Genomic DNA, 17,363 nt, shown 5'->3' with positions numbered 1-17,363 from the left:
TTAACTGGGAAGATTGGAGAAGTTGGGAAGACAGTGACAACTTGATAAAGGAGCATGGTCCCTGGACATACTCAGGACAGGGGTCTGGCAAAGAACAGGAACAGAGTCAGCATCAGAGACACTATTGTTCACCGCTGACATCACTGTCTATAACCCAACACAGGATCTTCATTCAGCTGAATGCAACACAACTGTTAACCTGTCACCTGTGCTAGAGTGTGTGGTGACCCACAATAATCAGACATCCGCAGGAGAAGATTCCATATGTGCACTGAGAAGGGCCCATCCTGACCCTTTTGATGGAGAATGACCCATGAGTTCTGTGGGTCAGAGAGTGGCACAGAGTGTTGATAGCAGTAGTGGTATAACAGGGAAGGTCCCAGCATCTTCATGGAGCCAGCTTGAGTCACCTGTCTCCTTCTGTGTCTATAAAACTGAAAAATACACACTGTTACACACAAGCCTCTCTCCTTCTCTCTCTTCCTCTACTTTATTCAAACTAGTTCATATTATACCCATTGCTCTTCAATTTGTTTTTTTTTTTTTTTTTTTGGTCACCTAGTGATATATCTTTGATCAGTATGTAAAATTATACTCTATCTTTTCAAAAACAATAGCTCCTTCTATTCATATAATTTGACTGATTTCCAAATGATGGGCCTCTTACACTGTTTCTTTCTGTCTTCTTTCCTTTTTCTCCCTTTGGATGTTACTAAGCTATCACAGTATCTTTTTTTTTCCCTCCAGCTTCATCCCTTTATTTATTTTTTTAACAGCTCTGTGCAGTTTTCTTAACCATTCAAGTACAGTAGCATCTGGTTTGGACAGAACTGGGATTGAAAAGTAAACAGATATTTAGCATCTAATAATTTGAAAGAAGCCACTACATACTCTTCACAGACATATTTTTTTTACAGAGCCAATACAGTACTTGCCTTTTATCCAGTACACCAAGTGCACTGAAGTAGAAAAGATGCAAAAATAAAAACAGCTACAACAAAAAGACCAACACTTTAGAAAAAGATTGAATCACTTTCAGTTTCTCCCCTTTATCCCCTGAAACAACACCTTACAGTCTGGATCTACCTATACAGTCCTACATCAGCTTTTAGAATATTTGTCAGGAGAGAAAAACTGACACTGACCAGTACAGTCTGGATATTTAGGAAGGGGAAGGGGAGAAAGTCAATTCTCAGAACAAATTAGTCAGATTCAGTCTCATCAGCAGAGTCTTTGGATTCTGCACTTCTTCCATGTGCTTATCCTTCTCTTGCAAATGCTCCAGTTTGGCAGCCATTTGTGTCTCTCAGTTCTCATTGTTAGCTTCCATTTTGTGGGTCAGTTTCTCTTCCAGCATGTTTTGTTTTCTTCTATTGCTTTCTGAAACACTTCTTTCTATGCTCTCAACCTCAGCTTCGTGGGAGTTACATCTTTCTTCTGCACTTCTAATTTCTTCTGAATTTCCTCCAGGGAAAGATCCTTCTTTTTGGAGAAGAAAGGAGGAATCTGGGACAGATTATTTTGACTGAGGGCTTAAAATCAGCTCAAAAGCCTGGCCAGAATCACACTTCTCTAGTTCTTTCACCTGAATATCAGAAGAAGCCATGGTGAATAGACTAACAGTGTATTCTATACAATCCAGAGGTAAGGAAATCCCTGCTTGGTCCAAGCCACCTGGCCACACTTCATCCATGTTATTCTAAATGGCAACATATTCTTTTCTTTTGTTTCTGTGGTTTGAAACTAGGATTGCTTTGCCACTTACATGTATCATTTTTACTTTTAAGATAGCCTCTTGGTAAATTGATGAGGCCGACCTTTAACTTTTGTTTTGCTACCACTTCCACCTATAGCATTCTTCTTTATAAATGCTGAATGCAAGGTATGGAGATGTAATGCCAGATTTGTGGGATCCCAATAGACCTCCAGGAGCTGAATCTGATGCAAGCACACAAGAGTCTTTATTGCAAGCTGGAGCCTGGACTTACAACCATTCCTGATGCAGCAGTCCTAGGGAGTGAGTCCTGGTCCTTTGTCCAGTGAGATTTTATAGGTTTTGGGGGGATACGCTATGTGTCACAACATCACACAGCAAATCATTCCATACCGTGGGAAAGTCAAACAACGACTCTTAGCATTGATTAGCACATTCACTGGCGGCAGGAACAAGTTGGATAAGGGTGATTGGTTAGTACAAGGGGGGAAATTCCTTTGAACTGATTGGTTTAGGCCACGAGGGGTGTACATGCTAAAGTACATGGTTTCCCAACATGATACCAACCACCATAAACTACTTGGGGGTCATCTGGCATCCCAGGTATTTTCCCTGTCTCATACTGATTGGAGATTGCTAGAGGGTTGTAATGGGTCCTCGTCTAGCCTAAATGAGTCAGGGACACCTTGCGCAGCAGATCTCTCCTGTTTTTTGTTTTGTTTTGTTTTGTTTTTGAGACTTACTGTAGCACATTTATTAGAGTTCCCATATTATGTGGGCACCAACATAATAATTTTTTTAACATTTTTTTAAAAAATGTTTTTTAGTCATAGTTGAACGCCTTTTTTCTCTCTTTTTTATTATTATTAGTCGTTCAAAACATTACACAGCTCTTGACATATCATATTTCATACATTTGATTCAAATGGATTATGAACTCCCATTTTTACCCCATATACAGATTGCAGAATCACATCTGTTACACATCCACATTTTTACATACTGCCCTACTAGTGTATGTTGTATTCTGCTGCCCTTCCTATCCTCTGCTATCCCCCCTCCCCTCCCATCTTCTCTCTCTACCCCATCTACTGTAATTCATTTCTCTCCCTTGTTTTTTTTTCCCTTTCCCCTCACTTCCCCTTATATGTAATTTTGTATAACAATGAGGGTCTCCTTCCATTTCCATGCAATTTCCCTTCTCTCTCCCTTTCCCTCCCACCTCTCTTCCCTGTTATTTGTAGACAAACAACTCAGCAGGGTGGGTATGTGCTTAGGAGTGCTCTGTGGGTTTCTCCAAGGACAAGGGTCATGCCCCCTTCCCTTCCTTAGGACAGGCCTTAAGGTAGAAGCTGCTGTTATTTATTTATTTTCAAAAATGAAATCACATCAGTTTCTCAGAGGCACATGAGCATAATCCCAGGACTCAAGATGAACAAGAATTGGTGATGACAAAGAAAGCTACGCATACTCTCTTCAGTGAAGAACTTTGCCATGCGCCTCACAAATGGGTTGACTTCATTAAGTTCACCTTTGGTAGATTCTTCACAGCCTCATTGATCACCTGGGCTTTGTGGAATGGGCAGAACTTTGGAACCAGACTTCTGAGGAAGGCCAGTGGTTAACTGGTGCTCCAGGGTTCACAGGAAACTTGTCATATTTATGCAGGAGGAGCTCTTGGTGAGAGATTGACTACGTGGATGCAGCAGGCCTCTGCTTTGCAGTCCGCGTGAGCCCAGCACCAAAGCACAGTCCAGGAGAGAACATGGAGCCCTGCAGCTGCTCCCAGGAGACATGCTCAAAATGCACCATCACCGCCCCAATCGCCCACAGTATCTTTTTATGCAAGTTTTTGTGCTTTTGTTAGAGGTAACCCTAGGATAAATAATCAGAGGCAGAGTTTCTGGACCCAAAGGCATATGCATTTCAAAAAACATAACAAATGTAAATATTGACAAGCTGTCCTATAAAATATTTGTATCCATTTCTTTTCTCATAAATTCATAATTTATCAACATTCTCTCTGACATTAGATATTAACATCTTTGTACATCTTTGCCACTCTGATACATGGAAAAATATAACTTGTTTTAAATCTGCCTTACCCTGATGATGACTAAGAATATCCTTCATATTGTGTTTGTACCTACTTAGTAGTATAATTAAAATATTCTATTTTATGGATAAGGATTTTTTCCTATTCAGTACAGTAACTTTTTACTAAGCTCCCATTATAAGTCTAATTGATTAGACTGAATAGACTAAAAAACAAGAATAGCATTTGGTATCAGAGAATGTGACATAGAAAATGTAAATATTAAACATTTCATCAATGAAAGCTTTCTCTTGGCATGGCTGGTTTTGATTGACCTTGGCTCCTGATGAACAGAACGAGTTACCTATAAAATGTGCCCACAGGTTCTTGAATACATGCAGGTGTTAGCTAGAGTTAGCTTGTATTTTTTACTTGAAAACTGGAGAATATCAGCCAAAAATCAATTTTGATTTTGGTATAATTAATATTGATCTGTTTTCTCCAGAAGTACACTTATTGAAGTGTGGCTCAGTGATTTCTTAATGTCACTGTTGGTTTGTGACAGAAATCTATGACACTGGCTTTAAGAATAACACCTGTCTCCTCACTTGGTGTAGCAAAAGGGCTACAGCAGCTGTTTGCTCTGGACTTGAAAAAGGAGCTGTGGCATAACTCTACTTTATTATGTAGTTTGAGAGTGACATCTGGTGTCTAGAGACAATTTCAAATCTCCCTAATTCTCACAAAGCCATTGAAAAACAGATTGTATAAAAACTTATGATAACGTTGGATTTATGCTGTGTTCTTACATCTTGGTTTATGGATAAGCTGAGGATAGATGGAGACAACAACAACAAATGCTGCAAAAACTTTCGTGTTCCAAAACACATCCCCAAAGAGTAAGAAGTAAGTTGAAAAATAAGTGCTCCACACTCAACCAAATTCCAGGATACTTGCTTAAGAAAGTGAAAGTGGTTCCCTTAGTGTAAGATCTCAGTCTTTAATGCACTATTGTGGCAGGGATCCCATTCTTAATGTTTCCCCAACACATTTAAATCACATCCCATTTCCTGCCATGAATGTATGCTATTTTCCACCTAATCCAAGGCCCATTTTTCTTTAATAAATTCTGTGGGGGCTGTGATCAAGGGTTCCACCCTAGACCACCTGATAGGCTAAGACTTCAAATTAGGACAACTGGAAATGGGATCTGAACAGGGAGTATAAAGAGCAGTAGATTGGGGTTTATCTCTTGCAATAATGGGAGTTACTGGATCATAACATCTCTACCCCAATTATCCTGTGGTCACTGCTTCTCTGTTCTCTGTGGATGTTCTAATTCCTGCCTGGATATCCAGGGAGGCCTCCTATCAATTCTCGAGCTCCCTATATTCTTAAGTCCCCTTTTGTTTAAATTGAGTGAAGTAATTTTCTTTTACTTGCAATCAAAGGACCCCACATGTTTTTCTTCCTCAGCTCATCTTTCATAATATCACTAGATTGAAACAGGGACAATGTCTCTTAATGACAACTAAAAATCATTTAATGATTACACTGCCTAACATTATAAGGGCCAAAAAACAAAAAGTTCAACACATGGTCAGTATTCCAGAGACAAACAAAAAATTAACAAACAAACAAATAACCCCCCAGCTTTTAAAAAGTCTTAAACTATTTTCTTAGTAAGGAGAAAGACTGAATTTAATGATATTTGAGAGAGAAAGCATCTAAAAGCCCTAGTAATATTGGAAAATATGTTTGTGTTGAGTTTGGGTGGTTACCTAACAAACACTGAGTCTATTATTTAACATAATTTTTTTTTTATTTACTCCTCAACATCTTAGATGTAGGTAAGCAATATTTATTGAATCACTTCTATGTGACAGATAATGAGCTAGGGTCAAGGGATAGGATAATAAACAAGAAACACCAGCTAGGGCTGTAGGAGACCTTTCCTTATCATACAGATGGCAAATTGGTAGTAATAAAGATTCTTTTTCTGTGTACATGCAGTTATTTGCACTTTTTGATTATATTTAATAAATAGAAGCTATTTATTCAAAAAGGATAATCCAATGGGTATATTGGAGATATATAAATGTATGTGTGTGTGTGTGTATATATATATACACACACACTACATTAACATATTAAGTGTTGTTAATTTAGTGACACCTTGTAAATCCTAATGGAGTATTCTGTTTATTGACACCAGTCATTGTTAATATTTTGGGTTCAAAAATACTTTCTTATTTGATCTCCAAGTATAAAATAACATCCAATGAAAAATATCAGTTGTTTATGAAAAATTCTAGAGAATCACACTGCATCTACTGTTTGCAGTTAGTTGTTTGTCATTCTTTTCTCTGCTCCTATCCTGGTGTCCAGGACTGCTAGATGAGTAGGTGCTCAGCTTCCTAATGTGCAAATATCAAGATCATGGGAGTAAAACACTCACTGGAAGAAAAAGACAGGTCCCACAGGGACAAATAGACCTAGAAATCTGGAAAGTTTAAAAGTGGAAAACAACCTCTGAAACTGATTTGGGAGTAAGGAGAATATTAAGGATGCTCCAAGATACTTCCTAACCCAAGAACATAAATCTGCAAGGAATGAGCCTTCCGATCCTGTAGAAGTTTAAATATTCAGTGTCTACAAAATATAGTTATCTCTAATGTCGAGCTGTATTGTCTTGCTCCAGTGGATTAACTCCACATGTGACCAAGGTTTTCAATTCACAGGTCTAACATTTACACATTAAAACTAATCATTTCACTCAAATGTGAATTTTGAGCAGGCTTTTCAAAAGAATGAATTAATGAATGGTCTGAAAGTGTGCCAGGCCCTGGAATTCAGTGATGTGTTCTGAGGTTGTTGTCTGTCTGTGGTTTCAATTCAGAATTAGCTATAACCAAATACCCTTACTTATTCTTCAGGTTCAGGACTTCTGTCCACCTTTTAGGGAGAGGTGGATCAAGTTTCCTAAAGTTATCTTGATTTTGTTCTCAACATTAACGTGTACAATCCTAAGGAGGGCCACTTTAGGGCCTCTTGAAATAGAGGGAACTTGAACTTTACAAGTTCCCTAGGTCAGGGAAAGGGAAAGCACAGGACCAGTACTCTCCACAGCAAGTTGGGGTCATGGCTTCGGTTGGCACAGGTTGCTGCGAAGTCCTGGAAAGAGAGTCTGGGGTAAGCAGGCTAGGTTCTATAGTATAATTCGTCACAGCAGGGGCCGCAGCTGTGGCTGCAGGGTGTGCATGTGACCCGGCGGCCAGCGGCGCAGGTGCCAGAGAGGGAAAGGGGGGGCGGCAGCACAGAAAAGGGGGACTTCCGGGGAGAGCGGGCGTGCGCGCTGGCTCGCCGGCGGCGGGGAGGGGGCAGGGAGGGGAGGGGAGCGTGCGCGCTGGTTCTCCAGCAGAGGGTGGGAGGGGGGGGTGTTGTGCGCGGGCTCGCCGGGGGCAGGAGGGGGCGGAGCCGCTTTGGTTTCTAAACCCACCCGGGGGCTTCCAAGGTGCGTCTACCGGTTGACAACTGCCTGGGGTAGCTAGCCGGACGTGTCCCTTGCAGTGCTGGCTGGTGCTTTTTATTTACTAGGGAACACTGTTTCCCTGCAGGAGAGCCCGGGAGCGCGCAGGCAGGCGCGCGCGCGTACACAGACACAGACACACACACACACACTCGCGCGCGCGCGCGCACACACACACACACACACACACACACACTGGCGCGCTCGTCTTCACAGTTGCATCCCCAAACCCGCAGAGAGAAGCTACTGCAATTTCTCTTAACCCCAGGATCGTGGGGCGAAGCAGAGCCATTGTGCATCAGGGAGAACCTGGTGCCTGCGCTGCCGCCTCGGGTACAAAACCAAGCAGACCGCTCACCCCATCGGGTAAGGCAATCTCCTGTTTGGGGAGTAACCTGTTCGGGTTGGTGCCTGCAGACCCGAGGGAGAGGGTGGGAAACTGCTGTAGTGCTAGAGGGGGCGAGAACTGGAGTTGAAATTTCAGGGGCATACAGCCTCTACCAACGTCGTCTAGCGGAGCAATTACTACTCTGGTTACTTATTCTACCAACCCTGGAGTTGCTCCCCCTTTCTATCCTTCCCCCCAGCCCAATATGCACTGTGTTCCTTGGTTGCCAGGGAGACTTGCTTAAACATTAGCTTTGGGACATCTATTGAATAGAACTGGTTTCTTAAATGATGTTGTTATTTATTTTGATTTTTAAAATAAAATATACACTGGAAATCTTGTGTCAATTTGACATTCGTTAATTTGTATTCAGGCGACGGTTTCATTCAACTTCAAGAAAAGCTGTAATTGCGGTATACGATATGCTTTAAAAATGATTCTTCAGATGAATTTTCAACGGATTGTGTTTTGAATAATGAATTCGTTCCATTTTGGTGATATAAAGAATGCTGATTCCAATTTAAATCTATTCTTCCCTTCTATTTTCAGTTCTGTTTTGCAGTTCACTTAGGTGTGATTCTTAACAATTAAAAGCAGATGATTGTATTGTGGTTCCCCACATCAGGATGATCTGTTGTAAATTGACCAGAAGGGGAATACATATTTGTGAATCCCTAAGATAACAATATAGTATTCATGAAATGCAGCTTTGCTAACATTTTAGTATCCACTGCATCACTAATTAAGGCAGTTTTCTGCACCTCTGCCCATTTCTGAGAAGATTCTGTTTTCTTTCAAACCTCTTGTTGATTTGAGGAGGGAGTATTTCTATATCTATATATGCTGATAGATATAAAATGTAAGCCATGGCTTAAAACCCCAGAGTCTAATTAGAACTCATATTAAGATGTAGATTTTTATTTTTTGATTCTGATGTACTGAATTCTTTAGCAAAACACTGATTAGGGCCCTTATTTCACAGAAGCCCCTTAATACTTGGGCTTGCAGTTTTGGTTGTACCTCAAGTGCCTGGTGGATGAACTTGTAACACAGCACTTGAAGGCATCAGCAATCCAGTAATTACACTTTGCACTAATTTCATACTTTCATCACAAAGAGGAATGACTAAATAAAGATTCACTGTCATTCAGTAATTCATTTTGTTTTCCTTTGATATTTGTTCATCTTTTCTACCTCTTGTTAAATAAAGCAAGGAAAATATGTCAAATTCCTTAATTTAGATTTTAAACTGTCATGCATGGTGTAATGATAAGAGGAACAAAGAAGACAAATAATAACTGAAGTAGGTAAAAGGGATTTATGCAGCTCACAGAATGCTGAGAGATGAAAAATGATGACAAACATTTTACATTATAGTTTACAAAGCACTTTTCATTTATTTTTTTTTATTAATCCTCATAATAATCATGAGGTCAAAGAATTACCTTCAGTATAAAGCTGAGACACCCAAGATTCAAACCTTGTGGAGGTCACTGAGCTAGTCAGTGGGGAAGCCCTTTCTGGATAGAGGCTCTTTGCCTTAAAAAAAAAAAAAAAAAGTTGTGCTTACATTTGAAATGTGTTCAGGGGTCTGACAGGTGAGATAGAGGAGTGGAGCAGCCTAGTAGGAGACATCTGAGAGAGTGGGTGTGGACTTCTTTGGCCTCTGCAACAGGCACCAGAAGGCACCAGAAAGAGGGCAGCTTCTTCTTTACTGAAGCTGATTGTTTCTGCCTAATCTTTAAAACATACTAAATTTTCAAGGAAAACAGAAGATTTTGGATTTCTTTATGTGGGACTCCTCGAACCAATCCTCTGAGGGTATCCAAGAATAATTATGCTTGTCATTGTAAAATGAATTTTACAATGTGGGCTTACAGAAACTGTAAGGACAACTTTAAAAATATGTCTGGGACACATGTGGCCCATGGCCTGTCAGTTTGTTACCTATGACTACTGAGGCCTCATCCAATAATAAACTGTTATTCTCTAATAAAATACTTAAGTGAATCAATTATAAGAATGATCAGGAATATTCTCAATCAGTATTAAAGTCTAATAAATATTCTACATTTGTTATTCAGTAAACAGGTCCAAGTTTGTTTCTGAGGTTTCCTAGGTCTCTGTCTTCTGCCTTCTGGAAAACTAAAGAGAGTGAGATGCTCCAAAATAGGAATGTTTGAATCTGATGAAAAAAAGTATTTGCAGTTTAACATTCTTTCATTCCTGACTTAATTTTTTTTTCTTGGCATAGGGCTAAGAATGTACAAAAAGTCAGTTGAGTGCTATTGGTCCCTTGTATCTACAGAAGAACCAATTGCAGATTAAAATATTTGGAAAAAAATTGCATCTGTACTGAATATGTACAGATTTTTTCTTGCCATTATTTCCTACACAATAAAGCATAACAACTATTTACATAGCATTGACATTGCATTAAGATATTAAGTATTGTAAGTAACCTAGAAAATATTTAAAGTATATAGGAGGATGTGTATATACTATATGCAAATACTATACCATTTTGCATAAAATGGTCTTGAGCTGGGTGTGGTGGCACACACACTTAATCCCAGCAGCTTCAGGGGCTGAGGCAGGAGGATTGCAAGTTCAAGGTCAGCCTCAGCAACTTAGTGAGGCCTTAAGCAACTTAGCAAGACCCTGTCTCAAAATCAAAAATAAAAAGGGCTGGGGATGTAGCTCAGTGATTAAGCACCCCTGGGTTCAATCCCTGGTACTAAAAAAAAAAAAAAAAAAAAAAGGACTTGAGCATTTGCAGACTTTGGTATCTGTGGGAATCCTGGAACCAATCCCCCAGTGAGTACCAAGAAAAGACTATACTTTCATTGTAAAAAGAGGTAGAACAAAAAGATGGTCACAAAAAATAGGAGCATCCTGAGCATTTCAATGAATACTTCCTATTAAGGAGTTAAGTAATTGATTAAACCCATCATGATATTGCAAGTTGCCAAAGTCAAAGGAACAAAGACCTGTGAAACTCAAAGAGACACTAAATTCTAGCATCTTGACATAGTAAATGCTATTTGCTCCTTAAAGGCATCTTGTAATGAAATAAATACCTTTTGAGAAGCTGTTTCTCATATTTTCACTAAAGTTATAGTGATGTCAGTGGACTTTACTAAAGTAGGTAGTTGAAAAGGAGTACTATTTATGTTATTCTTTTGTGGATTCAGAAAGAAGTGGTTTAAGGGGGGAAAAGATGAGAATAGTAGCTTCTAATGGTTCTCCTATTCTAAAATCTCCCTCTGGAAGGATGCTTTAATAGTAAATAAAAGGATTTTGATTTCATTTCAGTGTGCACTTCTAGAAAGGAGCTAGGCAGGTGTTCATAAATATTTTCATAACAAAGTCAAGACTGAGTGCTCTTCCAGAATTTAGAGCAAACAAACCTCTTGGAAGCATCCTATTTGAGCCCCCTCTAAGTTTAAGGTATTTTCCATCAGTTTCTGTTCAAATTTACAATGTCCTTATAAAATGGGCATCTTATAAAGATGAAGAATTCAGGACTATGTGAAGTTAAACTGGATCAATGAAAGAAAACTTTAAATCTCAACTTTGCTTTTCATTTCACTCTCTTCTTCGGCCTGTTACCTAATGGAGGTTATATATGTGTACATCATTGGGATTTTGTATATGGCTGAGGCAGTTATATGTTAAATACTACAGTAGAAATATAAGATTGCATTGAAGTATAGACACAGCAAAAATAAGAAATGTTCTGTTTGTGGAGCTCAGTTAAGTCCCTATATAGGAGGGGGATTGATGGCTGGATCTGATTATATTAAGTGAAGTTCCTTTTCATCTATTGAAAGATGGGAGGCTCTGCCAGACAGTCAAGTTGGACATGTGAGTTGAGAGGATAATGCTGGCGATATCTGATACTGATGAGCTAATTAGCTGAATGGATAAGGGAAAGCATGAGAATGTGGTCTTTAGGATGGAGTGCAGCAAGAACGTAGAACTGGAGATGGGTATCAGGGGATAAAGACAAATTGGTGAAAGAGATGAGAGGCTTGTAACATAAGGGAGAATGTAGCACTGATTCTTCTAAACATTCTGATGCTAAGGGCAAGGGACAAGTCAGGTATTATGTCCTACATAGACCTGGTCCATAGCAAGTACCCATTAGCTATTTTGGGTTTTCTGGATTTTTAATATCCATTGTATGGCACATAATTTCCTTTCATGATATCACTTTTCTATGGGAAGAGTGTATGTATGTGGATTCAATCGAAGTGGACAAATACGTGGATTTTCAGAAATGGGAAAGATTTGGGCAAATTAGATGATAAAATGTGTCATCATTTTCTTTTAGGAGAGTCATAGTTTGGAGGCTAGGGAAATGCTTAAAGATTTTACTGTTACACTTATGAAGTCACACCTCGTATCTGTGGGACAAGTAAAGAGAAATATGAGCTGTGTGTGAGCCATTTGAAAAGCAATACTCAAGCACAGAGGGAAGCCTTTTGGTGAAAGTAGATATCTGCTCTTAATGTTTGTTGGGTCAACATTTTTACTTGAATGAGGTATGAAATATAAGGGATGAGCAAGTGAAAGTTTGAGTGATTCAAGTGTTAGACCTGCATTGACTGGATAAGAAAGCTGCCTCTTAGTATGACTGCACAAAGTAACAGGATTAAATACAATAGAAAACCGTTAGCACTAGAGTCTAGCTCCAGGGACATTTGGCATGACAGGAATTCACTTTAAAGTAGGAGGGATTGTAATTCCCATCAAGTACAATATAAGCCAATATGATGATTTTCCCTTCACAGACATATTTGTTAAGTAATGGAAAATCTGAACAAATGATGTAGGGAGCCCATCTTGCTTATTAAACTGGGCTTTCTGGTGAGAGTGGAGATAGACTTGGCTGTTTCTGTCTCCCCCAGTTCTCATTATTGCAGAATTTATTGCAGTTTGCAGAGTTAATCTTCAAAGTTAACCCTGGAATATCTTACTTTGCTTTTTCCTGGGAATTAGTAGATGGAATTAATTTTGTTCATCTTTTTCCCTTTCCTGGCATTTCTAATCTGATCTTTTATTCTCTGACTCTTGTTACCAAGATCTTCACTTGAGAGAAACTGAGCAGGAGGAAGGGCTCAAATTTCTTCATATCTCTTTTGTTCTTGCTGTATTTCATATGCACACTGCTATGCATTGATGCATGTAATTTAGCTTGATTTAGACATATGGTACTATAAATTTGGGTAAAATTTTTTTAAAGAATTATATATTAAAAAATAACAGTTTTGCAAACTTGATTTGGAATCAGATTAGTTCCGCATATGGCATAAAGCATTGAAAGCTATGAATATGTCTAAAATAGCTTTTTTCCTTTGCAGGGCTGAAATCACCGACCTGATAAGATGATTTTTAAATGGAGAAGGAAAATCTTTGGCAGTTTTCATGGACTTTTGACAATATTCTCCTACATATTTATTTGAGGCATAATATATTCTACTTTCCATGCCAGATGAGCCAGTTCCAGTTACTTAGAAGCAGGGCTACCCACCCCCCTTCCCCACCCTGACATACAACTGGTTTGGCATACAGGATATTGATGGGATAAGTAGTCACATCCTGGCTGATTGCTTCAGTGGGAACACATTTGATGCTAATGGCAGACAATAAGAGCAGTGGAGGAGGCATCTTGCAATTTTTTATGACAAAAAAATCTGATACCTCATTTTAAATCATTACTTAGAAGCCTTATTATTTGTGATTTTTAGTTCTACAATTGAAAGTGCAAAGTAGCATGGCACAACTAAAACATGAGCCTTGGAGCCTGGATTTGAATATGAAATCAGATACTTTTTAGCTCTGTGATTCACAGTCCAGTGATATATTCCTTATAGATCACATTTTTCTCAAATTATAAATGAAGATTCTATTACCTAGATTATAGGGCATCTTAGGTTGCTTTCTGTTGCTATAAATGAACATAGAAGAAGGTGAAATTTATAGTGATTTACTTAGCTCATGGTTCTTGAAGCTAGGAAGTCCAAGAATGAGGTGCTGATATCCAGTGAGGCTCTTCCTGCTGAGTCCTAATATGACCAAATTTAGTAGCTTGGTTTGCTCTTCCTCTTCTTATAAAACTGCTAATTCGATAATGGAGGTCTCAATCTAATCCTAACTATCTTCCAAAGGCCCTACCTCCAAGTACTATTAATATATGACTTTGGGAATTAAGTTTCTAATACACCACTTCTGGGGGACACACCCAAACCATGGCATAGAGAGACTCCAAGATTATGAGATATGTATAGAAACATCTATCATAATGCTTGGTGCATAATAAAAACTCTGTACCTATTAATTCCCTTTGCTACCCCCGCTTTCCCTCAATGATGTTAGAATCCACTTAAATTTCATGCACCATATAAAACATCTTAATCTGGCCAGTGCTAGCCTCAGAGAGGAGCTAGTCCTTTAATTTTTTTTTTTAATTTTTAAATTTGTTCTAATTGGTTATACATGGTAGCAGAATGCATTTCAATTCATTGAGATACCCGTTTTTGTGTTACCGAACTTTGGGTTACACAGTGTGCTGCTTGAGTGGACTCTCCCAGGGAAAGTGATGCATATCTTGAGGTTAATGGTGTCTTTCCTCTCTAGTAAGCCACGTCTCCCTCTATTCTGCAGCTGTTGGTCATAGGGAAAATGAAGGAGGATCAATTTCCTCCTGCCTAGGTAGCTCTCAGGGCTGTATTATAGAATTGCTTCAGGGGTTCTCCATCTGTAAAAAGTGCAGAACTACACCTTGTGTCCTCTGTGGAATGAATAATAGCAGCACCAAGTACCTGGTGGGTACAGACCTCCTAGCCTTTCTGCAAGGTCAATTTCTAGTTGCCTACATCTTTTAGACAACTAGGGGTTTCCCTTCATGCTGAATTATGTAAATTTTATGAAAAGGTCAAAAGCTCACCAGGCTCAAAGAAAAACCTCCTTATATTCTCTTTCAAGTCAGATAGGATTATTCACTTCTCAAAGAGAATACTTTCTAGCTAAAGCTATTTTTTCCCTTTGCATCACCACCTCCCCATTCTTCCCCCACCCCCTGCCCAGCAACTTCTTGTCCTTGAGAAAGACAGAGTAATTTGTCTGCATTTTAAATACCATTTGATTTTCTGGTGACCTAGGAGTGCAAATAAGGTTACTGTGTCTTGATTTACAACTTCCATAAAGGGTAACCCAGATGATAATGGGAACTGCCCACCAGATTGGTGACTTCTACAATGGTCAGGATGACAAAAACACTTGTAGGAAGTTAGTCTGAGTTGTAAATTTTAGAAACCCATAGACCAAGAAAAGTTCTAGTTTCATCATAAAATGGACCATAAAGCACATCCCTAAAGAAAAAGAAACAAACTATTTCTTGTGCTAAATGCGCTCTGCTTATACTGGGTATACATATATGCATGTGTTTATTTATATTGGTATGTATAAAGTATGTTGCAATTTCATAATTTCTATGTGATTTTGGTAGTTAGTAAGTAACACCAGTTTATATACTTAAAATAAGAAATGCATGTTAACAATGATGATCAAGATTTGAATGTTCTCTCTGATAAGTGGATGCTAACCGAAACAAGGGAGGGTGGAGAGAGGAAGAATTGGAGAAGGAAGGGAAGGGAGAGGGAAGGGGAATAGGAAGGGCAGTAGAATTACTTAGACTTAACTTTCCTAATCTTGTATTTGAAAACACCACCAGGGTAACTCCTCATCATGTACAACCACAAGAATAGGATTCTAATTAGAATAAGTTATACTTCGTGTGTGTATAATATGCCAAAATACATTCTATTATCATGTATATATAAAATGAACAAATAAAAAATGATGATTTGTCAAAGACTGAAAATCCTTTACTGGTTTCTTTAAGACTCTAGAAAAAAAACATGGTAAAAAATTTATGTATTGGTATTGATTATAGTGAGGTGTAAATTCTGGTATGAAAAATATGGTGCTGAGATGCATTATTGCTAGATTTTGTGTCTGCATTGCCTTCACAGAGCAGCAAAGTTACAAAATCCTATCACTAAGAAAAAAAAAGCCTACTCCTAATGTGAAGACACTGGATTTATTCTCCGTCACTTTCCAAGTGACAGCTATGGTTATTATTTTGGAAATTTAGGTTCATAATTGAGGTAGATATCTGACTGGAAAAGATTTATTTTGATAGTCTCTCTGTGACTTGCTTCCTCATTTACTCTATTTGACATTCCCTGAAAGGAGACTCAAAAAAAAAAAAAAAATGCCGCTCTTGTGATAGACAGTGGTGTAGATATAATCAAATAACCCCTTGGCTACAAAAAGATTCACTAGTCTTTTCCAGACTGATGTCCTTGAGCTGATATGGTTAATTGTTTTTTTGTTTTGAGAATTCAAAACTTAAAAGAATTATGGAATCGAGGTTATGGTTTCTTTCTTCTTCTTCTTTTTTGGTCCTGGGGATTGAACCCAACTCAGGGGCACTTAACCAATGAGCCACATCTCCAGTCCTTTGTATTTTTTATTTTGAGACAGGGTTTCACCTAGTTGCTTGGGATCTCACTAAGTTACTGAGGCTGGCTTTGAACTTGCAATCTTCCTGCGTCAGCCTCCTGAGCTGCTGGGAGGTTTATTTATTTATGCTAACATTAATTACCTATAGTCTGATTTTAATTAGGGCACAGCTTATCTTCTTTCGATTTGGGTCAAAGCTATTTATAATTTCTTGGAAGTGTTTAATATCACCTACAGATGGGGTTTCTTAATTGATGAAATGTCCTTTTTTTTTTTTTTTTTTTTTTTAACTTTTATTGTGGGTTGTTCAAAACATTACAAATTTCTTGACATATCATATTCCACACTTTGATTCAAGTGGGTTATGAACTCCCACCTTCACCCCATACACAGATTGCAGAATCACATCAGTTACACATCCATTGATTTACAAATTGCCATACTAGTGTCTGTTGTGCTCTGCTGCCTTTCCCATCCTCCACCCTCCCCCCTCCCCACCTCTCCCCTCCCCTCCCCTCCTCTCTCTCTACCTCCTCCACAGTATAACCCTGAGGGTCTCCTTCCATTACCATGCAATTTCCCTTCTCTCTCCCTTTCCCTCCCACCTCTCATCCCTGTTTAATGTTAATCTTCTTCTCATGCTCTTCGACCCTACTCAGTTCTTAGTTACTCTCCTTATATCAAAGAAGACATTTGGCATTTGTTTTTTAGGGATTGGCTAGCTTCACTTAGAATAATCTGCTCTAATGCCATCCATTTCCCTGTAAATTCTATGATTTTGTCATTTTTTAATGCAGAGTAATACTCCATTGTGTATAAATGCCACATTTTTTTTATCCATTCGTCTATTGAAGGGCATCTAGGTTGGTTCCACAGTCTTGCTATTGTGAACTGTGCTGCTATGAACATCGATGTAGCAGTGTCCCTGTAGCATGCTCTTTTTAGGTCTTTAGGGAATAGACCAAGAAGGGGAATAGCTGGGTCAAATGGTGGCTCCATTCCCAGCTTTCCAAGAAATCTCCATACTGCTTTCCAAATTGGCTGCACCAATCTGCAGTCCCACCAGCAATGTACAAGTGTACCCTTTTCCCCACATCCTCGCCAGCACTTGTTGTTGTTTGACTTCCTAATGGCTGCCAATCTAACTGGAGTGAGATGGTATCTT

General features: G+C 38.8%; 1 protein-coding gene and 1 pseudogene across 2 annotated transcripts in view; one reads left to right on the top strand and one right to left on the bottom strand.

The window, feature by feature from the left end:
• Positions 1-1,202: 1,202 nt before the first annotated feature.
• On the bottom strand, positions 1,203-1,606 carry LOC114086701 (stathmin pseudogene; annotated as a pseudogene).
• A 5,883-nt stretch (positions 1,607-7,489) lies between these two features.
• The window catches only part of Klhl32 (kelch like family member 32), a 200,905-nt gene continuing 191,031 nt past the window's right edge, over positions 7,490-17,363 (top strand). For both annotated transcript variants that reach the window (XM_027928168.2, XM_027928169.3), the window contains exon 1: positions 7,490-7,644. The gene's annotated coding sequence lies outside the window, so the exon portion shown is untranslated. The remainder of the gene's footprint in view (positions 7,645-17,363) is intronic.

Source organism: Marmota flaviventris, chromosome 6 (genome assembly GCF_047511675.1).
Source record: "Marmota flaviventris isolate mMarFla1 chromosome 6, mMarFla1.hap1, whole genome shotgun sequence".
Taxonomy (NCBI): domain Eukaryota; kingdom Metazoa; phylum Chordata; class Mammalia; order Rodentia; family Sciuridae; genus Marmota; species Marmota flaviventris.
Note: the sequence above shows the minus strand (reverse complement) of the source record. Positions and strands in the feature narration are given on the sequence as shown.